We start from the raw sequence: 8,161 nt of genomic DNA, 5'->3' as shown, positions 1-8,161 counted from the left end.
GAAGAATGTCCACGAGCTGATCATGTACCCTGCAGCCCTACCCCTAATGCTACTTTCAAAACCCTTGCCTGAAGGCCAGGGTAGTTCAGGTCTTTTGAGTACTAGCCGCCCGTTCTCCTTGCTTAATGCCCTGCAATAAACACTGTACTTTCCTTCACCACAACCCAGTAGATTGGCTTTGCTGGTGTCAACTGAGCAGACCCGGGTTCAGTTCGGTAACAACTCTTCCTCTCACCAGCCTCCCCCATAAGGAATTGACCAGGGTCAGACACACCAGCCAAGCTCAGTGAGGCAGAGGCATAAAAAGGCTCTAGGTAACCTTCATCTCTCAGTTTATTTATTCATTAAGTCCTCCTGAATGTTCACTACAGGCCAGGCACTCTGCAAGGTGGGGCAGAGTCAGTGGGGGCCCTGCCCCAGCCAGTAGACCTCACCTTCCAGTGGGGCTGTGAGGACAGCTGATACCCAAGCACAAAAGATGGTAACACAAGAGAAAGACAGTCTGTGAAAAGTTCTACAAAGGAAATAACGTGCTGTCTTTGATCATTATCCATGGGAGGGTAGGGGCTCCTTCAGAAAAGGAGGGAAGGGCAAGGACCATCTGCTGGGAGAAGACGGGTGAGCTGAGATCTAAAGGACAAGCAGGCAGCTGTGGGAGAGGCTGGGGCTGGGGAGCATTCTGGATGGAGGGAAAGCCCGTAAGGCCAGTATGGTGGACCAGAGTGGGGGTAGAGGGCAGAGTGGACAGCATGAGGTCAGAATCAGGCAGCGGTCAGATCTCGTGAGGTCTTAGAGGTCAGAGTGAGGAGTTCAGATCTCATTTCAAGAACCATGGAAAATCATGGGAGGGTTTAAGAAAGGCAATGGCCTGATCTGACCTATGTTTTTAACGGACCACTCTGGGCAGTTCCCTGGCAGTCCAGTGGTTAGGACTCGGCACGTTCACTGCTGAGGATGCGGGTTCAATCCCTGGTCAGGGAACTAAGAATCTGCAAGCTGCGCAGTGTGGCCAAAAAAAAAATAGACCACTGTGGCTGGCTGAGAAGAACAGATCAAGGGAGCCCAGGTAGGAGGGAGGTGCGGAACAGGGGGTGGCAGTGGAAAAGGAGAGAAGTGATCAGATTTGGGATATATTCTGGAGGACAGGCAGACGGGAATTGCTGATGGAGAGGAAGGTTCAAAGAAGGCCATGTGGTGGCTTGTTTGCTGCCGAGTCAGTTCATGCCCTGAGCAGTGGAAGCTCCCATGACCAGAATCCCTGACCCTCCTTCTGCTGAGCTGGATGCAGCTCGGAGACCTTCAGGTCACCCCCGGATCTTACATCCACAGAGTGTGAGCCCGGGGAGGTGGGGAAACGTGCCCAGGTAAAGGCAGAGGTCCCCTAGCTCCCAGTCCAGAACCTGCCTGACCCACTGGCCTTGATTTATTCCTTGGGCAAACCAGGAGCTGGTCATCTAAGGTGCCGCACCGGGCAAAGGGATTATCGAGAGATATTCTGCACGTAAAAGCTAGAAATGACCACAATTCCAAGCGATAGAGAATGGCCTAGCCAATTGTGCTTCATAACAGATGCAGCAGACATGTAAATACTCAGGTGTTTCCAACTGTGGAGATACATAAGAAATACGTATTTTGGTCTTCATCCAAGGTTTCTGGCTCACAGCTCCCCAAACCCTGTAATTCCTAAGTGATTAGAGCCATAGGGGCATCTTTAATTATAATATTTGGTTTTTATCCTCAGTTCCTAAGATAGCTTCAGAGTGATAAAAGTGAAACGAGTGTCTTCTGTGATTCACAACAAACCCCTTTCAACCACACCTGAGTTTATGTTAATGGGGTGATTTTTGGAAAGCCGCTAGGTAACCTAAGGATGGGAGCTAGTTGCCAGACCAACCAAGTGATTAGAGGGTTGGAACTTCCAGTGCAGCCCTCCCTGAACAACCTCCAGAGAGGGGAGAGGGGCTGGAGTTTGAATCAATCATCAATGGCCAAGATGTAATCAGTCGTGCCCTATATAAGGAAGCCTCCATAAAAAACCCCAAAGGGTAGGATTCAGAGAGTCTCCCGGTTGGCAAATAAGGATACATCCATGTGCTGGGAGGGCGGCACAGAAGCTTCTGTGGTCAGGACCCTTCTGGACCTCGTGCTATGCATCTCTTCATATGGCTGTTCATTCGTATCCTTTAATATCCTTTGTAATAAGCCAGTAATCGAGTAAGTAAACTTTTCCTGAGTTCTGTGAGCCACTCTAACAGATTAATCAAGCCCAAGGAGGGGGTCACGGGAACCTCCGATTTATACCAGGTTGTCAAAAGCACAGGTAATAACCTGGACCTTTGATTGGCATCTGAAGTGAGGGTCAGTCTTGCAGGACTGAGCCCTTAGCCTGGGGGATCTGATGCTGTCTCCAGGTAGATGGAGTCCGAATTGAGTTACATTGTAGGACACCCAACTGGTGTCGCAGAATCGCTTGAGAAGACCACCCCACTCCTCCAGCAACCCCCCACACACGTGGTGGGCAGCAGTGTCAGAAGTAAAGCAGAGTGTTGAGGGTAGAGGAGACACAAGGTTACGCTTTCACATAAGAGTGTATAAATAGAAAATGAAAACAGCAGGCGCAAACTCTGACAACTATATAAAAGGTATGTCCACGTACTGATTAAGATTTGAAGGGAATTTGGTGGAATGTAAATAAAGTGTGGGGATTTTCTGTGTTCTTTTTTTTTTCTGTAGAGACGATGATATTTATGTAAAACAGTTTTATAAGTCAATGAAAATGGCTTATAAAATTACCCAACAAACCACCCCTGTTTCAGACGTACCATATGGATGCTTAAGCGCCAGGAGGTTTAAAAATAACAAAAAACTGCTCTTTCCACATAGGAAATACTCAGATGCACCAAGCTACCCTTCCCTTTCTTGTTAGCAGAGGGCGTTGCTGCAAACCAGCCTTTGAGCCCCCGGGTTTTCATCTCCTGGCCTGGACCGTGTAGTCTCTCACCTCTGCCCTCAAAGCCTTAATCTGCTATTCATGGCATCTGAGATGGTTGCTGGGGAAACAAGACAAATGTCACGTAGGGTTAGAAGGCAATTTTAGGGGGAGATGAAGCACAGAGAACCATGAATCCAGAGACATACAAGTCCACACTGATTCATCCAGGAAGAAAGAGGAAGCAGACATACCCAGGCCAGTCGATTCTGAAATCAATTCCTTGCCTCCCAGCCAAGGGGATGGGGGGAGCAGCAAAGGGCAAAAGGCTCAGAAGCCACGGTTCTTAGTTGGCTACAGAGCACACCGTGTGATCTTCCATGTGACTGCTACCCAGATAACTGTGTACCCCGTGGTACCCAGAGATGTGATCCACAAGCCGAGCAGCGGTCCTGCATTCGGGTTAATTCCCATTTCAGCTGTGAGAAAATCTGGGTGATGGAGGGTGAAGACAGGAGAGAGTGACGAAGGCTGAGCCAGACTTCTGTAACCCCCAGCAAGCCACCTGGTCTCTTGGGGCCTTTGTTTTCTCATCTGTAAAATGGCAGATTGGACTGTTTTGTTCCTGAGGCCTCTTCCAGTGAGTTTGACTGTCATGACTGCCCCCACCCTCTTTATTTTTTTTTCGGTACGCGGCCTCTCACTGTTGTGGCCTCTCCCATTGCGGAGCGCAGGCTCCGGACGCGCAGGCTCAGCGGCCATGGCTCACGGGCCCAGCCGCTCCGTGGCATGTGGGATCTTCCTGGACCGGGGCACGAACCCATGTCCCCTGCATCGGCAGGCGGACTCTCAACCACTGCGCCACCAGGGAAGCCCATGACTGGCCCTTTAAATAGCCAGCCCTGGTCATTACCTGGCAGCTTCCTCATTTTTATGCCACATTTTTAGGAAACCCATGATTCAATTTTACTGGTTGCAAGGGAAAAACTTCTGTTCCCAAAATGAAAATGAGAGGCTGTAAATTAAGTTAAGCCCTTTGGCCACCAGCGGAAGCTGCCCTTCCTCACCCTGGCAAGGAAACTGCTTTTATCTGAGATTCTAGGAGCAATTCCTGGCAGCAGTCAGTCCATTTGCAGCTATCTCTGATGCTGGATTTGCTCTCCCCTGGTACCTCCTGGGTCCACCCTAACTAATATCAGTCACCCTAGGAAACCTAGAGCAGGAGTAGAAAGAACACACACACACAGAAGCTACTCTATTTACTTGCTGTGTGACCTCAGGCAGATCTCCTAACCTCTCTGGGCTTTAGTTTACTCTTCTATGATTCATTCATTCATTAATTCATTGAAAGAATATTTACTGAGTGCTTGCTATGTACCAGCAATGAACAAAAGAGACAATCATCCCTGTCCTGATAAAGCTGACGTTCTGAGATGAGGGGAAAACAATAAAAATAAGTAAGCCAGTGATATGGCATGTCAGAAGGTGGTAAGTGATCTGGACAAAAATAAAAAGGAGTTGGAATAGTGATGTCTGCCTACTGCCTACCCCTAAGGGTTGTGATGAGGACGGAATGAGCTGATGCTCATTAAATTTCTTCCTCAAACAGTAATGGGCTGTGCAAATATAAAGAACAATTATAATATATAAATGAACATTTTGTCCAATGAAAGCATTTACAGAGATCCCAAAGGCCCAGAGAATGTGGTGATCCAGGGATGGAGAACCCAAGTTGGCTTGAATCATGGCCTGGGGCTGGAAGGGGACTTGGACATCCGCTAGCCCAGGGATCTGGCTGTCCCTCGGAATCACCCGGGTGCTTTGAAAAACTGCCGAGGTCAAGGTCACACGGCAGATGCCCTTGAACCAGAGTCTCTGGGGGCGGTGCCAGGCATTCATGTTGTTTCTTACAAGCTGCCCTGGTGATGCTATGTGTGATCAGGGTCGAGAGCAGCATCTGACCATGGAGAGGGGGGCGACTTGCCTAAAGGCTGGTACCCAGGCCTGAGATCTTTCCTCTCCCAGGCCCAGTGTCATTGTGTGCCGCTCAGCACCTCATTCCCTTCCATGCTGGGAGCCCCCACGGGGCTGTCACCGCGTCTCGGCCACTCCTCCCACCTTGCTGCAAGCCGGAGTGGCCCTCTTACCTGAAGGCTAAGAAACTGTGTTACTTCTCAGTGATGGCCAGGCTGTTGATCATTCCAACTTCAATTTCTGGTATGGGCTGAATTGTCCCCCACGCCCACTCCTGACTCACTCCCCCCTCCACCCCCAGAAAATTCCTGTTGGAAGTCCTAACCTCTAATACTTTCGAATATGATTGTATTTGGAGATAGGGCCTTTAAAGAGGTAATTAAAGTAAAATGAAGTTGTATGGTTGGGCCCTAATCCAATGTGATTGGTGTCCCTATAAGAAGAGGAGATTAGGACACAGACGCAGAAGGAAGACCATGTGCGGACACAGGAAGAAGACCGCCATCTACAAGCCTAGGAGGGAGGTTCTCAGAAGAAACGGACCCAGACCTTAGATTTCCAGCCTCCAGAACTCTGAGGGAATAAATATCTGTTCTTTAGGCCACCCAGTCTCTGGTACTTTGTTCTGGCAGCCCTAGCAAACTCATACCACCTCGTAATTGGTCACATCACGGGCATCCCGTCCCCTGTGGCACTGGAAGGAGAAAGCGTATTTGATTCCCTTGCAGCCTAAGAACCTTGTGTACCCTTCAAGTCTCAAGACTAAGCTCAACTGTCAGTTCCCAGGGAACTTTTATAACCCCAATCGCATGTACCTTCACTTGCTTCTGTCATGGACAAGGTGGTTGTTATTCTTCCTCTCCGAACAGACCATGAGCTTCTCGGGTCCTGTTCACCTGTGTGTCCTCCACAGCATCAAGCACAGTTCTCTAAACAGATGTCCAGGAAAGTCATGAATGAAGATATGAAATACAGTCTTTGGCCAGGGTTTCTTGGATCATCGGGTAAGAGTGAAAAATAAAAATTAAAATTATAGGGCTTCCCTGGTGGCACAGTGGTTGAGAGTCCGCCTGCCAATGCAGGGGACACGGATTTGTGCCCCGGTCTGGGAGGATCCCATATGCCACGGAGCGGCTGGGCCCGTGAGCCATGGCTGCTGGGCCTGCGCGTCCGGAGCCTGTGCTCCGCAACGGGAGAGGCCACAACAGTGAGAGGCCCGCGTACCGCAAAAAAAAAAAAAAAACACAAAAAAACACAAAAAATTAAAATTATAGGTCATGTTTAGGGAGCATGTGTTACATGCATAAGTCATTTGTCTAGACAATTCTATGAAGTAGATACTATTATTTAGTGCATTTTACATATGAAGAAATTGATGCTTGAACAAGTTAGTACAATTTGCCCAAGGTCACCCACGTCGTCTGGCCCCAGGGCTTTCAGGCTTACCCACCGTGAGGTTAGCCCTACAGTAGGAATTGACCTTGACCTTCAGGGACATATGTTCTCCATCCTCAATTTCACTAAGGATCCTGGTCTGACCATTTGTTCGTCTCTTGCTCCCATCACTGTGGCCATCACTCTCTGGGCCTGCTGTCCTTTCCAGTCTTATCTGGACTTCTCCCCAGCCCCGTGGGCGGCTTCTGCTCTGCAAACCTGCCCTGGGCTCTGGGTCAGAGCGGGCCATTCCTTCCAGAGAGATGCTCTCCTGTCCCTCCCAGTCACAAATGGCCTTCCTTCAAGATCCCACATCCTTCCATGAAGTCCCTCTAAGCCCCCAGCCAAAGTCTGGCCCCCGTTCTTGGGGAGCCCTAGCGCTGTGTCTGTCCCCAAACCATCACCTGTGATTCTGTCTTACACTACAGCTGGCTATTTGCAGACCCATCTCTCCTGTTCTGTTCTGGGCTTTGGAGGCCTGAGTTTATATTTCCCAGAGCATTTAGGTTTTTGTTTTGTTTTATTTTGGTTATTTTGGCTGTGCCATGAGGCGTGCAGCATGTGGAATCTTAGTTCCCCGACCGGGGATCGAACCCATGCCCCCTGCACTGGAAGCACGGAGTCTTAACCACTAGACCGCCAGGGAAGTCCATCCCAGAGCATCTAATGTTAAACAGGTTTTTTTAAATGTGTTGGTTTGCAAAATGAATTCATTTGCCTTATAGCACCCTCTCCTTTGAATGGATTTGGCCTTTCCCAACTGTGGACATGGTAGGGAGACGCAGCCAGCAGGGGACTGACAGAAGCTGCTTGGTAGGGCTACAGGATATCCAGGACCAATCCCAAGAGCTCCCGATGGCTTCTCGTTTTGCCTGGAACTGCTCTGCCTTGGGATGGAAAAGCAAAACATTCCAGTGAGAGGAAACCATTTTGGGATTTACTAATCAGGCCCCCAGAGGAATTAGGCGGGGAGGACTCAGTCATCCAGAGGTGCTAAAGATCACAGAATCCTGGCTGCCCACAGGCCTGGACATTGTGGAATTTTCTAGAAAGACTGGTGTCCCCGGGGGGGGGTTCTGCTCCCAGGATGGGCGGATTAGAGAATTGTTCAGGTTGAGCCTCATCCTTCTTCTCTCTGTCCCTCTCTACAAGGTGAACTGAGTGGGGCACAGCACAGGGGAAGCATGTCTGCAACAGCCTGCGTGGGTCAGGTGACAATGTCCTCTACTTCGGTGGCATCTGTACAGCTCACACAGCTCGTTCACTCTGCTGACGCGACAGTCTGGAGATTCAGCAGGTCAGGTCAAGTTTGGGCAGCTCTGACACTGGCCAGCTGCACTTGCCAAGTATTTTTTCTCTCCTTGGTCACTTATTCTTACGGTTAACTTGTGAGGCAGGAAGGATCATTACCCCTGTTTTACACACAAGAAAAAGGGCCACAAAATGATGTGGCCAAGATGCCAGGAAGGCAAAACTTGAAGCACAGCAACTTAACTCTGAATCCCAATTTCTTTCCAGATTTTAAGCCCACAAATCCTCTAGCCTGCTTCTCCTCCACCCGCTAACTGACATCCCATTAGACACCATCAGACTGAGTTTCAGGGGAGCCGGTTATTCTTCTAGGCATCTCCTTAGACTGCATCACCTAGTCCAGCTCTTCCCACTGCACAGATGAGAAAGGGACTTGCCTATGGTCACCTGGGGAGCCAGGAGTAGTCCAGGTTAGAACCTGGGCTTTCAACTGGCTCTTTCCTACACAGGTGTCAAGTGTAAAAATGCATGACCAATGAAACCAGAGTCTGTTTCAGAGAAAAATCATTTCAC

The 8,161-nt window shown here is 49.4% G+C and overlaps 1 protein-coding gene across 2 annotated transcripts in view; it reads right to left on the bottom strand.

Annotated features, from left to right (window-relative positions):
- The window catches only part of NCMAP (non-compact myelin associated protein), a 49,646-nt gene extending 43,818 nt beyond the window's left edge, over positions 1–5,828 (bottom strand). Inside the window, exon 1 of one of the 2 annotated variants that reach the window (XM_060016340.1) lies at positions 5,719–5,828. The gene's annotated coding sequence lies outside the window, so the exon portion shown is untranslated. The remainder of the gene's footprint in view (positions 1–5,718) is intronic. The other variant, XM_060016348.1, reaches the window with a different exon arrangement.
- Between the last annotated feature and the right edge of the window lie 2,333 nt (positions 5,829–8,161).

This window comes from Delphinus delphis, chromosome 1 (genome assembly GCF_949987515.2).
Source record: "Delphinus delphis chromosome 1, mDelDel1.2, whole genome shotgun sequence".
Lineage (NCBI taxonomy): Eukaryota > Metazoa > Chordata > Mammalia > Artiodactyla > Delphinidae > Delphinus > Delphinus delphis.
The sequence above is the reverse complement of the archived record's forward strand: the minus strand, read 5'-3'. Positions and strand labels throughout refer to the sequence as shown.